This window comes from Meriones unguiculatus, chromosome 8 (genome assembly GCF_030254825.1).
Source record: "Meriones unguiculatus strain TT.TT164.6M chromosome 8, Bangor_MerUng_6.1, whole genome shotgun sequence".
NCBI classification, from domain to species: Eukaryota; Metazoa; Chordata; class Mammalia; order Rodentia; family Muridae; genus Meriones; species Meriones unguiculatus.
In genome coordinates, this window is record NC_083356.1 from 39197826 (window position 1) to 39218671 (window position 20846).

The following is a 20846-nucleotide window of genomic DNA, read 5'->3' on the forward strand; positions in this document are numbered from 1 at the left end:
ACTTTGAATATCACAGTTTCGACATGATCTTAGAAATGTTTCTCCAAATTACTAGTTTCTCACAGTGTAACTCATATATATATATATATATATATATATATGATTATATATATATATAATGTATACAAATGTATAATATATATATACATATATATGTAAAATCACCTTTTATACTTACAAAGTTGTAATGTTCATAATTAGTTTTATGGCATGTTTGGACATGATGAGAAAAGTCACTTTATTATATAAACAATGGACCCAGTATATTGAAACACTTATCTCCTAGCAGATACCTACCACTTCAAAGGAACTAAACACCTTGTACATATGTTATTGCTTATGTACATACTCTAGAGCAGAATAAAACAAAGTATTTGAAGAGTTCAGAATTGGTAGAATTCAAAGGCTTATAGGCAAGAAATGGGAGATAAATAAAAAGACAGAAGTACAAGAGCAGTTAGGAGAATCACAGAAAGCTTCCTGGAAGAGAAAGAAACTGACCTGTGCTCTAAAGTTCAAATAGGAGTGAGGATGGTAAGGTAACAATGAAAAGGAGAGATGAGGGACCTTTTGTTCAAAAGCTTGTACAAAACACAAAGGATATTTGGGCATAATGTAAAGGAAACCTGTCTTAGGTATTTTTTATTTTTCTGAAGAGACATCAAGACCAAGGACACTTAACAAAAGAAAGCATTTAACTTGGTCCTTGTTTACAGTTAAAGAAAGAGAGTTCATGACCATCATGGTGGGAAGTACGGAAGGCCTGCATGATGTTGGAGCAGTAGCTGAATGCTTACATCTTATCTGCAACCTGGAGACAGAAAGAACACAAGACTGGACCTGATATGGGCTTTTTGAAAACTCAAAACCCACCCCTAGTGACACACCTCCTCCAACAAGGCCACACTAATCCTTGCCAAAATATTTCCACCAGCTAGGGACAGAGCATTCAAATATACGAACCTATATGGGCCATTTTCACTCAAACTACCACAGACAGCTTCCTAACACTAAGCTTGGAACTGCAGCTCCTAATCCATACCATGGCTTAAACCACTCGTTTCAGATTTCCCCAGAAACACTGGAATGTGGAGATGGTAAAAAGAGTTCACAGTGTGCTCAAGTGGAATCTACCTGGGGTAGAGACTAGCTGGCATATAACCCATCTGCCCTGTCATGTTAACAGCTCTGGATTTCAGGTTTGATGGTCCAGCTAATTAGGACAAATTTCTAAAGTAGTCTAAGTTTCCTTCAGATGGTTGGAAAAATTTCCCATTCACACTATGCCATCAAATGTTACTAAGCTTCCAGTCTTCCATGGTCTTTGCCAGCACAGGATAGATCACAAGACAGTTAGCAGACACACTCATGGAAAGTGAGGTCATTCTGCCCAAACAGCCTGTTCTCTATGGCCACATCCAACACTCATGAAACTTTGCAGTGCAGATGAGGGAGCAATGAGACTCCTGCCTTGTCTATGACATGCTCTTCTCTGAAAGCTTTGCTTTTGATCTGCATGAAAGAATACACATGGATCTTTTCTGAGACTGATACTCCAACCAAGGACCACTCATAGACATTACCTAGAACCCCTGCTCAAATGTAGCCCATGCAGCTCAGTATCCAAGTAGGTTCCCTAGTAATGGGAACAAGGACTGTCTTTGACATGAACTCAGTGGCTGGCTCTTTGACCACCTCCCCCGGAGGGGGAACAGCCTTGCCAGGCCACAGAGGAGGACAAAGCAGCTAATCCTGATGAGATCTGATAAGCGAGGGTCAGATGGAAGGGGAGGAGGATCTCCCTTATCAGTGAACTTGGAGAGGGACATGGGAGTTGATGAGGGAAGGAGGGTGGGATTTGAAGGGAATGAGGTAGGGGTCTACAGGTGGGAAACAAAGTGAATAAACTGTAATTAATATAAAAATAAATTTAAAAAAGAAAAAAGAATACTGTATGCTCTAAATTTTGTGGAACTGAAAAAATTTTAGATGAATATGTTCAAATTTGTATTCAGCTCAAGAAGGATTAAAAATTGATCTGTGAAAATTAAATGTTCCAAAAGATTTTAAATTCAGAGCACTCACTAAAAAAATTAAATTAAATTAAGACTTCAGATGGTTCTGTCAGATTCAGTAAAAGCACTGAATTTGCTTATGCTTACCTGATTGTGGTCCATTTCCTGAAAACAAATAAATAATGATAACAAACATTATCCCTATCATTACCATATAGAATTATACAAAGGATCTAATACTTTCAATATTCTACTTCTTGATTAATCCATATTTTTATCACAGTATCATTGTGAGAAAAGGCTGGTCAAGAAATGAAGACAGTTAGCCATGAACAGTTAAATTGACCTTAATGGCTTACTGTAAATGCTAAGAATATAGTGTTAAGGGTCCAAGGCACACATAGTGTTCACAGATAGTACAGCTGTGCATGTCAGGTATTGTGCTTTTATTATTTTCAAATTCTGAGCCTTCATTTACTCATTCATAAAATCGAATTGTAGCATTGGGCAGAATACTATGCAGAGCAAATGAGATGTTCGTAAAATAGTCTGTAAAGTTAGACTTTCCCTTAAATGTTACACATGATTTACATGGAACTGGACATCAAGTTAAGGATATAAATGTGGATTTTATTTTTTTTAAATCTCTGTGTCGTGAGTCAGCATTAGTGTTTCAAACAAAACATTGTTATTAAAATTAAGTCACTATCAGCAGTTTAGCAAGAAGCTTATAAGTCCAATACCCCTCCTAAGTATAACAGGAATTCTAAGATCGATTTGGGAGTTCCTTAAGATCCCTTCAGCTACTTTTGCCTCCCACTAAAAGAGCTTGAAAAAGACCCATGTGTGTGTGCGCCATTTTTCCTCGTCACACTGGCTGCCTCTGTTTCCTGTGTGCTGGCTCCTCATGTAACTTTTAGTGACACTGTTTAGCGTTCATGAATTGCACTGTGATTAGCTGAAGGCTATGACCTGTAGAAAGAAAGACATCATCCCAGCCCCGAAGGCCTCTGTGTTCTCAAAGGCATCAAAATCCACTCACACCTACGACTCTGAACATCTGACAAATCACGTATGCTGTAAAACCTCTAACAAATGTAAAACCAAGCAAATATCAAAGAAGTGAGCGTCCCCAAATAATTCTTAAGTTTCCAGATGCTCCCTGTCAGGGAACAAAGTGCATAAATACCGTAAACACCCTCCTATAAATGTGCTCTAATTCCTTTTTAAAACTTAATCTTTTTTTATTAATTATAGTTTATTCACTTTGTATCCCAGCTGTTGCTTCTTCCCTTATCCCCTCCCAATCCTACCTTCCCTTCCTCATCTCCTCCCATGTCCCTCCCCCAGTCCACTGATAGGAGAGGTCCTCCTCCCCATCTCTCTGACCCTAGCCTATCAGATCTCATCAGGACCAACTGCATTGTCTTCCTCTGTGCCCTGGTAAGGCTGCTCCCTGCTCAGCTCAGGGAGAGGTGATTGGAGAACCAGCCACTGAGTTCATGTCAGAGACAGACCCTGTTCCCATTACTAGGTGTTCTAATTCTTTCTCATTGACCTCCAATGTACATTTCAAAGAGGAAGAAGTACAATATGTGACTGTGTTTTCAATCTTTCCACATAAGCCATGGAAACTTAGATGGTATATTTTATTTGTGGTTGTTTCACCAAAACTCTTAGGTGGGATAGAGAAATATATTTATTAAGAACTTATTTGGTGTCAAGATTGATAGCAGATTCTTCATAATGATTATTTAATTTACTCCTTAGATAACCCTTAAATGATAGGTCTTAGTCTCTCATTTCATTGACAGATTTGAAATGGATAAAGTAACGTGGTCAAAAAAAAATCAAGTATTTATTAAATAGTAGAACCACAATTATTAAGAAGATATAGTATTAAACTGTTTAATGTATAATAGTCATGATTGATAAATAATTGGGAGCAATATTTCTCAACAAAAAGCTGAAAATAATACTACTAGCAAGGAAAAGAGAATATAGGTATAACAGACAAAATTATTTCCCCTCTACCTTCTGTTATAATAATGATTAAGACCACCACAGCATATCTGGTATAAGGAAGGAAGTTTATTTGAAGAGAAGGGAAAGGGAGAGGAATTAGCGCCATGGGAGAAGGGACAAAAAAATGACTGAACATGTGGACAGGCAGGTGGACAGTCCGGGTCAGAGCCATGAGAGTAGAGAAGAGCAAAGAAAGGAGATGGAGAGAGACAGGGGAAGAGCATAAGACAGCATGAGATAGAGCTGTAAGAGAGTGCAGGATGGCACTCTCCTTTTTATCTGGCCCTGGCAGGTGATGACATCAGAGATTGCTAGGCAACCTAGAAGCAGCCAATTGGAATAACATCTTCTATACACATGTGCACACACACAAAAAGAAGCACAGATCTATCATTGGTGAGAAAGAGTTGAAGGTCATAGACTCAAGTTTTCTCTGAAGTGTCCAGATCCCAGAACTGATGCTTATCTATAGCCACCCTTCTTTTCTGTTCGGTCTGGAAGAGCCAGGATGTTTGGTCACTCAAGGTATACTACAAGGCTACCATTCCTTAAAGGCAAATGCAAGAAGGCTTATGTATTAATTACTTTTTGTTGTTATAACAAAATACCATGGCCAAAATAAATTTATAGATATAAGAAAGAATTTATTTTGGCTAATGACTGCTACCAATGTGTAGCTCATATTGAAAATAAATACCATATATGATGGGAGAATTAATCCACACTCCCCACAGAGGGTGGTATGAACCACCCTCTTCTGTCATCTCATTTCCATCAACATCAGTGGCACAAAGAACATTTGTTGATTAATTTATACTAAATACCATGTGGTTGAGAGTGACCTTCAGAGGAAGGTTTCAATTACAATTTAGAAAACTGCTTTATTTTAATCATTTTGTAATCATTATCACTTAAGATTAAGAGCCTGCCATAGGGCTGTATACCATAGGCACAGTCCTAGTACAATGGGTAGGATTTATGATACCAGAGACTTATTTATTTCCATATATTTTAAAATTTCCTTTGATTCTTTACCATGAAAGTACCAGTTAGCATTTTTTTCTTTATTTATTTTATTAATTACAGTTTATTCTCTTTGTATCCCAGCTAGAGCCTCCTCCCTCTGCCCCTTCCAATCCCACCCTCCCTCTCTTATCTCCTCCCATGCCCCTGCCAAGTCCACTGATAGGAGAGGTCCTCCTCCCCTTCCAGCTAACCATAGCCTATCAGGTCTCATTAGGGCTGGCTGCATTGTCCTCCTCAGTGGCCTGGTAAGGCTGTTCCCTCCTCAGGGGGAGTTGATGTCACTGAGGTCATGTCAGAGACCCTGTTCCACTACCAGGGAACCCACTTGGTGACTGAGCTGCCATGGGCTATATCTGTGCAAGGGTTCTAGGTTATCTCCACGCATGGTCTTTGGTTAGAGAATCAGTCTCAGAAAAGACCCCTTTGCAAGAATTTTTGGTTCTGTTGCTCTCCTTGTGGAGTTCCTGTCCACTCCAGGTCTTTCTATCACCCCCTTCTTTCATAAGATTTCCTGCACCCTGCCCCAAGTTTGACTTTGATTCTCAGCATCTGCTTTGATACCCTGCTGAAGAGAGTCTTTCAGAGGCCCTTTGTGGTAGGCTCCTGCCCTGTTCCCTGTTTTGTCCCTCTTCCAATGTCCGCCCCATTTGCCTTTCTGAGTGAGGATTGAGCCTCTTACCGAGGGTCCTCCTTCTTGCTTTGCTTCTTTAGATGTATACATTTTAGTGTGTTTATCCTTTATTATATATCTAATAATCACTTATAAGTGAGCATACACGATGTGTGTCTTTCTGCTTCTTGGATACCTCACTCAGGATGATCTTTTCTAGTTTCTACCATTTGCCTGCAAATTTCATGATTGCCTTGTTTTTAATTGCTGTATGTAGTATTCATGTGTAAATATACCACACTTTCTGTATCCATTCCTCAGTTGAGGGACATCTAGGTTGTTTCCAGATTCTGGCTATTATGAATAAAGCTGCTATGAACATGGTTGAGCAACTGCTCTTGTTGTATACTTGAGCATCTTTTGGATATATGCCTAGAAGCAGTATAGCTGGATCTTGAGGTAGCACTATTTCTAATTTTCTGAGAAAGTGCCATATTTATTTACAAAGTGGTTGTACAAGTTTACATTCCCACCCAAAATGGAAGAAGGTTCGCCTTTTTGCACATCCCCTCCAGCATGTATTGTCACTTGAGTTTTTGATCTTAGCCATTCTGATGGGTGTAAGGTAGAATCTCGGGGTCATTTTGATTTGGATTTCCCTAATGACTAGGACGATGATCACTTTTTTTCAATGCAGTTTATTCAGGAACCTTGAACAATCCTCGGACCCTGGGGAAAGCCAGCCCACAGCTTAAATAGCCTCTGGGTAGCCAACCCAGGCATGCCACGTGGGCAATGTAGATAGGTCCACATACATGGAAGCAAGCCAGATCCTCAGCCTTAGCCAAATGTGGAATTGTTCGTGACAGAGAGCACTCACCATCGGGAAGGTGGAAGGCGGAAACCAGCTCCATCTTTAAGGCATAGCATTCCGCAGCTCTCTACAGTTCCCCCTTTTTGTTTTAGACGCATCAGGCAAGAGTAGAGGTCTGATCTCTGATATTAGAAATAAATTGGGACTTTGTACCGATGTTCATTTAGGTGTCATCCACCCAAAGAGCATCAGACCCGTCTGATACCTTTTTCTCAGAGGCGGGACCTGGGGTATCAACCCGCATGCAATCAGACATGCTCTTCACTGGGTCCAAAGCGGCTGACCCTGAGTGCAGTGCTTAGCCTCGCATCCTGAGCATAACATTTTAGCTTTTTATGATATCCAACCATGCTTGGGGAGAATGTCCTGCTTCAATGGCTGTAAAGGCCTGAATGATCATGGCTGCATCACTCTGTTGTGAGACTCTAATCTTGCATATATACCACAGGCAAACCAAGGAGACCAACACCAGAAGGCCTGCTAACGCTCCCATGCCCGCCCATTCCTTCAGATGATTCATGGCTGCAGCAATCCATGATGATAATCCTGTGGCTAGTCCTGCGTCCACTCTGGTAGAATTTACTGTGACAATGGCCACTCTCAGCTGCTCCATCGTAGTATCGAATTCTCCAGTCCAATTACCTAAAATATAGCTCGACAATTGTTTAGACAGAATTGCAGCACAGGAAAAATTCTCATGTTATATGCTAGTGACTCAAAGTCCAGCATATTTTCATTGACAGCCAAGTTGAGTGATTTGCCATATGGTATCAATTTGCTCCTGCAATTTTTAAGTGTTTCTCTGCCATTCCATATTCCTGTATTGAGAATTCTCTGTTTAGCTCTGTACCCCATCTTTTAATAGGATTACTTGATTTGTTGCTGTTTAATTTCTTGAGTTCTTTATATATTCTGGATATTAGCCCTCTGTCAGATATAGGGTTGGTGAAGAGCCTTTACCCATTAGCATTTCGTCAATTGTTTTATTTATTTAATTTTATTTTTGGTAACTTCCTAATCTTCACAAGAAGATTAAAAATGAAGATCCTAAAATTTACTCAGTCCTTAACATTTTGTACAACATATGAACAGCATACTTAGGTTATTTTACTGATACCTTTATTTCAATTATGTTTCTGCCTAAATAGATAAGTGAGTAGATTTTATACAAAATTATATATAAGATTTTATATATGTATAAAATTAAAAAATAAATACTTTAATAATATTTAAATTTAATAAAAGATTGGTTAATATTAGATAGTGGACAGTGAATAATATTGAGATCATATAACATAATCAGAAATGAGATGATCTTTTATGATAAATACTTGAATGTTACTCTATGATTGTCAGAGACATCCCCTGTTCCCTTTAAGAGGTTACCTACATGAAGACTGAGTGAGCTGCCTATTGCCTACATCTGGGCATGAGTCCTTGGTTGGTGCATTAGTCTCTGCAGGCCTATATGTGCCCAGATTTGTTGGCTGGGTTGGTCTTCTTATGGAGCACCTGTCTGTTCTGGGTCCTTCTATTCCCCCACTCTTTTCTACAACTCCCTGCACTCTGTTCAAAGTTTGGCTCTGGGTCATAGCATCTGCTTTGATCCCTGTTGCTCAGCATCTTTCAGAAGGACGTTTATGGTATGGTATGCTTCCATTCTATTCCCTCTCTTCAACTTCTGCTGTCTATTCTATTTGCTGTCTGAATGAGCATTAAGCATCCTCCCTAGGGTTCTCATTGTTCTTTAGCTCTTTAGGTCTGTGGGTTGTAGTATGGTTATCCAGTATCATATAGTTAATATCCAATTATAAGAGATACTATATTCCAAGTGTGTCTTTCTGGTTCTGGGCTACCTCACTCAGGATAATCTTTTCTGTTGCCCACTATTTGATCACTTCCCTCTGGTGGGGGACATTTCCAGGCCACAGAGGAAGAGGATGCAAGGAGTCCTAACAAGCCTTGATAGGCTGGGGTCAGATGGTAGGGAAGGCAGGCTTCTTGTTTCTGAGAAATAGGAGAGGAGAATGGGGGAAAGAGAGGGTGACACTGGAAGGAGATAAGGCTACAATCAGGATGTAAAGATAATAAATAATAAAAAATAAAGTTAAATAATAAAAAGAAAAGTCAGGTGTAATAGGTCTTCTTTTATATGCTACTTGGACTTTTTCTCTAGCAGCTTTTAATCATAGTCTTTCTTTGTTCTGTATGTTTGATGTTTTCATTAATATGTGGCAAGGTAACTTTGTTTTTCTGGTCCAATCTATTTGGTGTTTTGTATGTTTCTTGAGCCTTTATAGAAATCTTTCTTAGATGGAAATTTTTCTTCTATGATTTTCTTAAAAATATTTCCTAGACTTTTGAGCTTAGCTTCTTTTCCTTCTTATATTCCTATTATTCTTAGATTTGGTCTTTTTGTAGTGTCCCAGATTTCCTAGATGTTTTATGTCAGGAGCTTTTTTAGTTTTAACATTTTTTTTGACCCATAAATCTATTTCTTCTATCACATTGTCAAAGCTTGAGATATTTTCTTTCATCTCTGGTATTCTGTTGGTAATACTTGCATCTTTAGTTCCTGTTTGCTTAAATATATTTTCCATTTCAAGGATTCCCTCAGTTAGTGTTAACTTTATTACTTCTATTTTCATTTTTAGGTCTTGAACATTTTTATTTATTTCCTTCATCTTTTTTTTTTTCCTTTTTCTTAGCTCTTTTTGAGGGATTCATTTATGTCCTTCAATTTTTATGATTTCTCATATTTCCTTAAGGGATTTATTCATTTCCTCTGCAAAGACCTCTGTCATCTTCATATAGTTGGTTTTAAGGTCTTTTTCTTGTGATTCAGCTGTATTGGAATATTTAGAACCTGCTGTGGTCGGATAGCTGGGTTCTAGTAGAGGCATGTCCTGGCTGTTATATGCTGTGGGTTTGGGATGATTATAGGTCTAAGTGCTAATTTCTGGGTTTGTCTTTGTTGGGTGGGTGTTTTGTTTCTTGGTTTCCGTTTTCTGTCTGTACTTTTGGAGAGTGTGGTAGCTATATATTGTCAGTTTTCCTGCCCTGATCAGTTGGTAGGTTTACAGGGAATGTCTGCTTGTGTTAGAGGCTGGAATACAGCTACTAGTTGGGGGAGTGAGTTTAGCAGGGGATGGTCTGTGGGATCCACAGGAAATGTGAGCAGGAGGTGAGAGGGAGGCTGCATGTAGTTGGTGTTCTGTTGAAGCACTGAGGATAAGACCTAGGGATTTGGTCTGAGGGAACAGAGTGAGAGGAGAATATCTGGGAACGGCCTACCTGGTTTTCTTTGGCATGCATTCTTTTACCACACTTGCTCTATTCTTGTTATTTCTGATTTTCTCCTTTTCTCCTAAGCCTAGAACTTGTCTTTCATGGCCTAGCTTAAAGACTCTGTCCTTAGTGGAAACTTTTCTTTCTTCAAAATTACAGATCTCTCTGTCAGATGAAAATAAAAGAACACATTTACAAACAAAGAACCCTCTAGTTTGTGCATTTATGTTTCTTGACATTCACATGAATTGTAAGCCCCAGGGACCTTGGTGTGGGCTCTTACTCTCCTCACTCTTCTACACTTGTCCCATCAAGCACCTAACATAGAGATTTTCCCTAAGAAGTTTACTCATGTATATATCCTATCAACCACTCTCCACAATACTAACCAAAAGCACCTTCCTCCTTTCATCTCAACCAGTTGCCACCATCTTTTGTTGATTCTGCTTCAGTGCCCTCTTAAATCATCACTGAACTTGAGTGCTCAGTACTCTTTTCCCTATCTTTCCTAATACTAAGTTTATGAGACTGAGTCACCATACTTGCTACCTTTTAAACATCTACCTATTTTCCTTTCTCAGCCCTTTACTTCTTGGCTTAGAAGTTTCTTCTTAAGATATTCAGAATCTTCTTCTAAGTTCAGACACTCCATTCCATATATTTTTTTGTGTTGTGTTGTGTTGTTGTAAATTTTTACTTCCTATTCTCTGGTGTTTATGGTACCTCCATAGTGGTTGGTAACATCTGGGGAATGTGTTGTCCAAAGGTTTAGTGTCTATGTTTTTCACTAGATCAGGTTCATTTGTGATAAGAACAAAGACAGTCTTGTTATCTTATTGATCTTGATCATTGAGTCCATGTTACTAAAACACTGAGGTTTTAATTGGTTATTAGAACACTGAATCTTTAAGGCCAGGCACACAGGAAACATGTGAAAAATGGGTGCAGAGAAACATAAAAGAGGACATAGAAGTCTTCAGGTTTCTCTGTATGGTGGGGACCTTGGGCATACTTGGTCCTCATTTCACCTGAGAGAAAGTCAATATCTAGGACTTGTAAGGAGATCTCCTAATGTCCTAATAGTGAAAGCCTGCCATTTACATTCCAATGCTCATTATATAGTTCTATTGTCAAAGGCTTCTAGAAACTATGCTTTAACCATGGGTTATTACTGAAACGACATGACAGGAAAACCAAATGCATCAACCTTTCATTGAGAAATGAAAACAAGGCTAAAGGAAATGCCATCTGACTAACTTCTAACCAAAATATGAATTCCCTCTTAGTCACCCCTAACCAAAGTGTCAATGTTCTACAAGTATGGTAACAGCTGCCAAGGCCAGGCCAGCTGCCTACATTGTGATTCTGAAAAGAGGTTTGGGATGCATTGTGTAATGGAGAGGCCCAGGCTTGTGCTTATTTCTTGGGTAAGCCCCCCAAACAAATCCCTCATTCTTCCATGGGATGATGGTTTTGTTACCAGTATCTGTGGTATATCTATTCATTTGTTGCCCTTGTTCACATTTGTCTTCCTGGCTTTTGTTTTTTCTTTCTTTCTAAAACAAAATGATATCAATAATCTAACTCTATCTCTCTATCTATTTATCTATAATCTATCACTATCATCTATCTATCAATCACTATCTATCTATAATCTATCACTATCTATCTATCTATCTATCTATCTATCTATCTATCTATCTATCTATCTATCATCTATCTAGCTAGCTAATCTAGAGAATAGCAGGCATCACTTTTATTCTAAGATTTATATGACAGTTCTTAAGTGAGCTAGGAACTAAGTAAGCATGGTACTAAGTACTGTGTAGAAAATAGTCCATGCTCAAGACAATGATTTTCTAGAGACAGCAATGTCCCAACCTGAGTACACTTATAGCTATAGTCTCATCTTGACCTCAGGACTGTGTGGTTGATTCTCAGTGGCAACATCTGTTTTGACAACATCTGTTTTCTTCATTAGCCACCTAGAGAAGTCTATACCAGCCTTTGTGTTTGGCTCGATTAGTGCCTAGAGCAATCTGGCTGCATCCCCAAATTTAACCCAAACAGCTTGGTTAAACAGTTGTTCTCCACCATGCAACAGCACACACAGAATCAGTCCAGGGTAAAGTTTGGGCTTTTGGAAGAAGAATGGTTATATATATAACTGAATGCATAAAATTCTCCTCTCTTGTATCTGTTGGCAGCTTATATGAATGCTCTGACTCAGCATTAGTTGTTCCTAAAGCTCTCACTTGTCCACCCTTCTCTGTGGTGGTTGATTTCACCTTTGGCTCATTTTCTCTACTTGAATTTGGAATCTTTGGAGTGCCTAATTTCTTACAAGTTTCACAGGAGGGTGGAAGAGATAGAACATGCAGTGACTAGTAGACAGCTTAGTGACTCAGGAGCTTAAGTATTTCACTAATTAGTAAAGAAAAAATGTGGCCCAGATTTGCAGTTAAGGTTGACAGAAGAGTCGCTTGTTCTGAATTATGTAAGCTTCTATTTCCTTTTGGGACTACATCGGAACTTCAGGAGAGGAAAGCCTACCTTTTACCTTTGAGGAATTTTTCAAAGCATTCCTTATGTTGATGCTGGTGCCCATGAACAAAGAGACCAGTTTCAACACTCAGAAAAATGCCTCATCATTTCCTCTTGTGAAATCTCAGTAAGGAATGTAGACTTTATCCATGACAGCAAAAGTCCAGTTTCACTTCTGACCAAAGGCTGCTACCAAGCGGTGTGTCCGTGAGGAAAGAACAGCGAACCTGCTTTCCCCAGATAGTGTATGATCAGCGTGAGTCCATGGAATGTAGGATGATGGAATAATTAACAGGATACCCTTTGGTCAGATGAGTTTAGATTTAGTATGACTACTTTCAGGTTATAGCACTCTCCAAGCTTCGATGTTTTCTTGTAATTATACCACATATCAAAAAGTACATAACATATAAATTTTATTAACCTCCATTTCTCACCTGAAAAATTAGATATTCCTGTTAGATATATCCTGCAGATATTCCTGTTTCTGGATATTAGAAAGAAGGAGAGAGAGAGAGAGAGAGAGAGAGAGAGAGAGAGAGAGAGAGAGAGAAAGAATGAGAAAGAGAAAGAGAAAGCCCCCAAGCAAACCAACAATGGAGTGTGTGCCTACCCTTCCTTTTTTGAGACAGTTGTCATTTTATAGGCCTGGCCTTAAACTCTCAATCTTCCTGCCTTAGCTTCAACTTTCCAAGTGCTGGAACTACAGGCATGTACCACGAAGTCTGACAGATCCTGTGGCTTTCTAAATTACTATTCTAAGAAATAAGAGAACCCTAGACACTCCCAAATTCTAATCTTTCCACCCAGCAAAATGTCACATGGACTTAACAGATGCACCAACAAGTTGTAACAGTGCTTAATGATAAATGTATTTTTCCTTTCACTATTTATGCTCTTTTTTGCTAGTAATCTTAAATTAATGACTGAGTACTTGCTGCACTCCCATTTTTCAGGAGAGTATTGAAAGTCAAGTGTTAGAAACTTTCCCCATGTCAAAGAAGTTTGAACCAATTCTATATGCAGATTGAACTTTCCTTCGTTGTCCTTTTCTTTTTTCCTGTCCTTTTCTTTTTCTTTTCACTATTTTATATGTGTACTAAAAATAAACATTAGAATGGGGCATCTATCAAAGCATACAGAGAGAAAAAAGTATTATTTATTAGTTAATAACCACACCCCAAGCCTGTACAGAGGCATTCTGTTTTCAAATTTCAATTTAGGTTTTTACAACACCCAAGTTTTTTTCTAAAAAAAAAAAGTAAAAATAATATTTAAAGTCAACTAGCTTCTAAGCAAATATTAGATTCAAAGTATGATTACCTAATTCACAAGCTCACACTCTTTGTTTTTTTTTTTTAAATACTTCCTCATGTGATTAGCAGACAAGCAGCTAATGAATTTTATTGTGAGCATAGGCCAACATGTGTATGTTAGGTTGCATTTCTGTCTGCTTAAAAAATTCCAGATATCCCAATGTGTGCAGAAACAATAGACTGATTTTTAAACTATGATTATATTTCTTGTACCAAACATATTATAAACAAAGTTCTTTCATTTGCAAATACTGAAGAAACAATGTAGTCTATTATGCTTTACTTTTTCCCACTTTGCACGCATGGCTTGGGAATAGTGTTTATATCCTTCCCATAGAGCTCTTACCTTGTAATCTGCTTGGACTACAGATATCATTCCGCCGCTTCACTAAGTCTGAATCCCCGCACCATCTCTGATGCTCTGCAATGTCTATGTGATGAATTATTCATAGAGTCGCCATCAGGTTGTCTATATCTTGACTTCTGTTTGTCTTTCTGGGTTTGCCACGTTGGCCTGGTACCTAAATAGTAGTTCCCACATTTTATTCTTCTAGTCTGCTAATTTTCACTAGGGAGAAAGAGTGACTTAGGCATTCGAGTTTTAGGATGCTACTTTACAATGGTGGAACCATAGGAGTTTAGTTAGTTCTTTGTGTGTAGATGTGTATATTGCTTTCAAAATGGTCAGAGAGATGGTTGCTCTTTTAGAGCACCTAAGTTTTACCACCCATGTCTCATGGATTACGCTGCCTGGACCTCAGATCCATGGAATCCTTTTCATCTGACACCCCACTCTGGCCTTTAAAAGCAACCTGTCTATGGAATAAAAGGAACTTCATATTGTAGTCCTGTCTATTTTCCTGTTTTTCCTAAAGAGAGTTTGGTGTTAAGAATTCAGACGATGTACAAGGTTTTTTGTGTTCTCTGGCACATGACATGGCACAGGAAAATGTCATGTTTTCCAGGCTAAGTAACCCAGCAGTTTATAATAGCTTCCAAATCTCAATGAACCTGTACAGGAATTTCTTGTTTTAATGAATTCCTTAATGTTCTATGTGGTCATTTCTATGGAGTTAGAACAGCTCTATATCTGGATCATCATATTGTCTCTGATGAGATAACACTATGATTTTTTTCTTTCAGGTTTCAAGGAGGAAGAATTAAGGCACTGATCCTTTTGACTGGATGGTTTTGTTTTCAAAATTGGTTTCTTAATAGATAATTATTATCTTAACTGTTACATTAGAGAAGAATATTGGGTTCCTATATATTTACCATTTAATATTTACACACATATCTTGGCTTGAGAATATTCTCACTAGAGAACTCAATTTGCCTTCTATGTGGTTTTTTTTTTTTAATGTGGTTTCTGGAAATTCCTCATTAATCAAATTAATTTGGTACAGACTTAGAACTGAATCCCTCAGTTCTTTAATGTATCATCCAATCCCAATAGAAATACTAAGGAAGAAATACACTGTAGAACTGTTTTCTAATACATAGAAAATCCCTGAATTGCAGCCTGAATAGAAGACATAGTCATTTACACAGTAAATTCTCCGTAATCATTTGCTTTCTTTAAGGTTGGCGATTTTAGTTCCTCATCTCTGGATGAGAAAATTTGTTTAATCCCCATTTTGGTTACATTACCTGGATAAGAGAAAGTGTATCTAGATGGATGTATACATTCTAGCTGCCAAAGGAAAAAACATAATCAACATGATGTTTAACCCATTTTAAGAGCAGCTTCAATTCGTGGTCATTAATGTTCTTGTAAACAGTTTTCCATTCTTATAGGGGCTAAAAATTCCTGCATCGAATGGCTCCCGTCACCTAGATATCTTGTAACAATAACACCCCTGATTCAGATATTAATCTTAAATACCCAGGGACCACTAAAGCATTGTAACCCACTGGCTAAGACCATGGTAATGGCCGTGTAAATCCCCTTTGTAATCTGGCCGCTTTTATGACCCATCAGCCACGGCTTGCTTTTAAATCATCCCAACTGAACAGACCCTTGTGGAAGCACTATTACGTACACATACCCGACCTGCTCTAGCTTTTAAAACAGAGTTCCTCATCCACTCCCTTCCAGATTAGCAACGTCTTGTTAAATAAACAAATGGAAAATTTCAAAGAAAACGTGGATCATAATTGTTACCAGATGCTGTGTTAAGCACTGCAGAATTGTTCACAGAGAACACCCTATGCTGTGCTTTGAAGGCTAGATTCAGGCCTTTGTGGCTTGATAATTGTGTAATTTCCAGGCTAGACACCTCCCTGTCCCAACAGTAAGCTGTGAGCTGAACAAAGTGCCGTGGGATGGACTTTGGCCTTCTCCACAATTTATCTGGAGCAGTCGCTGACTTTGAAGTTGGACCTACCAAGCTGACTGTTCATCTTGGGTAAATTATTCATCTATTTAGTGTACAAATATTTTTTAGCACACAGTGGCTATAAACTATGCATAAAAATGTGGTGGGAAGTCACAGAAAATGTAACTAGAGAAGGCCAGAGAGGACATGTGAAGAAAAGAAAAGTGGAATATCAAGCCTCAGATGTTTTTTTTTTTTTTTATTTTCCCTTAAAAATGATCATGGTGATTCCTGTCTTCAAAACAAGGGCTGTTTTAAATGACGTGGCATTTCCCGAATGGACAATTGTATCAGACTGAGATTTGGAATTGATATATCTTCCCGATGCTTTTGTCTCATAAGAATTGTGCTTTTTGTTTAATATAACTGTGTAATGAAAGGAGAAAAAAACCTAATATTTTATATCTGAAAGATATTTTTATTCTGTTAAAAATCTTAGAATATGTCTTTCCAAGCTTCTGAGTTCTTTCATAAGCTTATAGTTTTAGACATCACATATTAATATACATATTTAGACCCTTTTATATGGCTGTCCATTGTAAGTTTCATATCACATAATAATTACTGTAGATATTATCTTCAGTGACCTTGTATTTAATCATGTGGAATTAACATGATTTGATATAACATTCAGCTATTTCTAGTTATTGGGCTGATTTTTATTCATAGTCATTATAACCCAATTTACTACTGTAAATCATGCTTAAATGAACATCCCTGTGCCTGTTTTTTTGTTGTTGTTATTTCCTTAGGCTAGCTTCCCAGAGTTGGAATGACTGGGTCCTAGGCTATGAATATTTTTAAGGCTCTGTTGTTGTACTGCCAAATTGTCTTCCAAAGGGGTCATAACAATTTACATTCTGCCTGGGAGAGAGTGAGTAGGCCTGTCTCCCCTTATACTTGCTGGCTAAGCTGAAGGTAACGCTGCTGTTCTTATTACCATGTGCCCTTAAGGCCTCAAGAGCACTAGGCTTTAAAAATTCAACTTAGATTCATTTTCTGCTTCTGAATTTAAAAGCACTACCCATACTTTCAAAGTTCTGGGTAAATAAAGAAAAGAAATCAAACATATAAAGAAAACCAAAACAAGAGTAAATGCAGTGACTTTATAACTGCTCATATATTCATGCAATTCCAATGCAACAATGTGCTCATTTTCATAATTGTTCAGTATTGCATGTTTTTAAATTCCTATTTCTACAAGACATTAGTAGTCATTTTATTAAAGAGTTTTTAGATTGACACACAAGATGATGGATTTCATTTTTGTCATTTTCATGCATATATAACATGATTTTTAAAAATTTTCCTTTCTACTTCCCTGACCTCAAACTCATTGCTGCTAACTTTCTTTGAAACTGTTATTTGTTAAAAAAAAAAAAAAAAGGATGCTTATACAATTATTTGGCTAGATCAATTTCAAATTCTCCCCACAGCTTTAAAGAACTGAGGAATTAAACATCTTAATCAAACTCTTCAGAATTTCTCAACTTTGATACATTTTTGCCTTGAATAGTTACTTGTTAGTGAAGAAGTGTCTTATGTGTTGTAGGAGTTTTTAGCTCTCTGGCTTCCAAGAATTGTGAAAACCGAAAATGCTTGCAGGCATCAGCAGTTGTCCTCTGGGTAACACAAACCCAAGGGTGACACCACCACTTTGAGCTGCTTGAGTCACTTGTCAGCTTGTACACATGCTTCCTGCCGGGGGCATGCCAAAACAGCTGGTAAGGTCCATTCAAATGTTCCCATACTACTCTCTACAAAGGCTTTTCTTACACAGAGTTCAGAATTCCCAGTGCAGGATTGTTCCCAACTTTCATCACTATTATAGCTTTTAACTTTAATGTATACAGAAATGTGTTATCTTTTTTACATACTTTTAAAATATCAAAGACACTTATTATTTCCAAGGTGAAGAGTCCCTTCACATTTTTTCTATTAGCCTGCCTTGGTATGTGTACACCAATGAGCACGTGTACCTCTGTTTACTCTTTTTTTTTTTCAGGTAAGAAATAAAGAACTGAACAATTGATCAAAAATATGAACTGAATGCTGGGATTAAAGATGTGTGCCACCACCATTGCCTTCCTCTAGATCATGTTCCTCTAGCAGGGCTACCTTGTCTTGCCTCAGTGAAAGAGGAGGCACTTAGTCCTGATGTGACTTGAGGTGCCAGGGTGGGTTGGCACCGGGGGTGGCAGGAAGGGGACATGGAGGAAATGGATGCAAGGGTGGACTAGGGGGAAAGGAGGGAGTGGAGTTGCGATTGTGATGTAAATGAACAAATAAATTAATGAAAAAAATAAACTGAGCTGAGTATAGCAGAACAGAGAGGGGTAGCCTATACTACCTCTCTTTCAATGGCAGACCTTATTAAATTGCTTTTATTTAGCCATCTCTGTGCATCTGTGTGTGTGTGTTGTATACATGTGCATGTACATGTATGTGCTAGCATGTGTACACCAGAGGTCAACAACAGATGTGTGTCTTCTTATATCACTCTTCTCTTTATTTTCTGAGACATGGCCTCTTGCTGCCTCTGGAACCCACTGTTTTGTTGAGACTGGCTGGCCAGCAAGCCTTTGGAGTCCCCTTGTCTCCACCATTCCCATGACCCATAGCTGGTTTAGGAGTGCAAGCTTCCATGACCAGCTTCCTGTGGGTGCAATGTACTTACTCAAGCTCATGTCCTTATGCTTGTGTACCAAGCACTTTATCTTCAGAACCCCTTCTCTGGCTCCTTAATGGCTTTTGATTTATGTGAGTAGAGATTTTACATTCTAAAACCTAATTTATGTTTAAAACCATCAAATTTAGTCTTTTGGACACAATGTTGCACCAAAGATTCTTAATTCATTTGCTTTCAAGTAAATGTTCTTAAAACTTTCAGTCATATTGCCCCTAATGTAGGGTTATCATATTGACAAGGAGAGCTGTCTTGCACATTATAATTGAAGCTAGGTACAATATTAGGGAGGTAGAGAGCAGTGGATAGGAAGGAAACACAAAAGCAAGCTGTTTTATGTCCTCTTTTCATAAATGCAAAAGCAAAAGCTCAGAGAAAAAGTGTTTGTCCAACTCTAATAGCTACCTTCTCATCATGAGCCTCAATTAGAAACCTGTTTTTCAGACTATTCTAATATGTGCAAAGATACTAGGAGAAAAAGAACACAGGATTAGAAAAATATACACTCCTGTTAACTGTTATTACAGAAAGCTAGAGAAAAGAAATTACTTGAATACAGGTATAACCTATAGCAATGCCATCTGTAAAAGTCAAGAGTTAGTGAAATCTTCAGGCAATGAGTACGGTTGTGATGACAGTGACAAAAGATAACAAAATGTATTTGTTTGGCTGGATGTGGATGAGGAAAGAAATGAACCAAATTCATGTTGCTAGAGCCAAGGGCTTGGGTTCTCCTTTTTAAGACTGTCACTCTAAAGCAATCTCAGGAACTGACTACAGAGCTTCTGGTAGGACACCAGTTCACGCTACCCAGATCTCTGAGCAAATTAATCCTACCTACAAGAGTTCCCTTTATTTTCCCACCTCTCCTACTTTTTCTTTGTCTGAGAGCTAGACAAGCTCTTCTCTATGAGCAAGAGAAAAAATGATTGCTATGAGCCATTCATAAAATTGAATCAAAATGTCCCAGCAAAATGTTTTAAAATTAAGGATTCGAGTTTTGTTTAATCCTCACTCTTTGGGTTGGTTTCAGTTTTCCAAGTACCCACTGTTCAATAAAAGGACAATATAAATAAACAATGTGTCTATTTTACAAGACACAAGTGATTACCAAGGGAAACTTATCTTTGCCTCCTTGCAGCCTTTTCCCTGTCAACTCATAAACTTTTTATTTGCTTTGTGACTCAGCATACCTGTGACAATAACTATATAGCAATTCATAGATATCAACAGGATGTTTGGTTTAGGTTAGCCATGAATAAATACTGATATCACTAATCCTAAAAATCACAAGCACGTTAAAAATAAATATTCTGACCTTGCGGTGAGTGAGTAATTGGACATGAATTACATTTGTCTTTCTGATAATGATGCAAAGCAGAATGGCAGAGCAAAGAGACATCCTGTATTTATGTGCTTCTACGACAATGGGTAATTAATCGGAGTTGAATAGTTTAAGGTCAGACTGTGGGGTTTGTGCAGTTGAAGCAGAGTTGGGCTAGGAGCACAGTGTTGGTTGATATACTGGGCTGTACTCTGCCTAATGTAGCTGCTTGTCTTGAACTCAAATGAGATGAATTATGGGCATGTCACAAAGAGTAAGAGACTTATAATATATAAGTTAACATTATTGCTTCCTTATAAATAATTTACCTTTCTAGCTCCATTTCAAGTCAGTGGCTCTTACTCCTTATGAACAGGACTGAACAAATTTACAATAAATACTACAAGGCTCACTTCTCAGAGGAGGAATACAGTCTTAAACATATATATATGCACACACATACAACTCGTTCATAGAACTTGAACAAACCTATCATTTTCAGGGCTCTATGTGTCCTAGATCACATTTTTTTTTATTCAACATGTTTTGGTGAAAAAAATGGCTTTCTTTACTGCCTAACATAGAAACCAGAGCATAGATAGCTACATCTTTGCAATCACATGCTATAGGCATATAACCCCTGCACTCAGGAGGCTGAGACATATATGAGAAGATGGTCCTGAGAAGCAAGAGTACCAGGCCACACTGCCCAGGCTACATAACAAAATACTATTTAAGAAGTATTTCTGAGTCTCAAGTC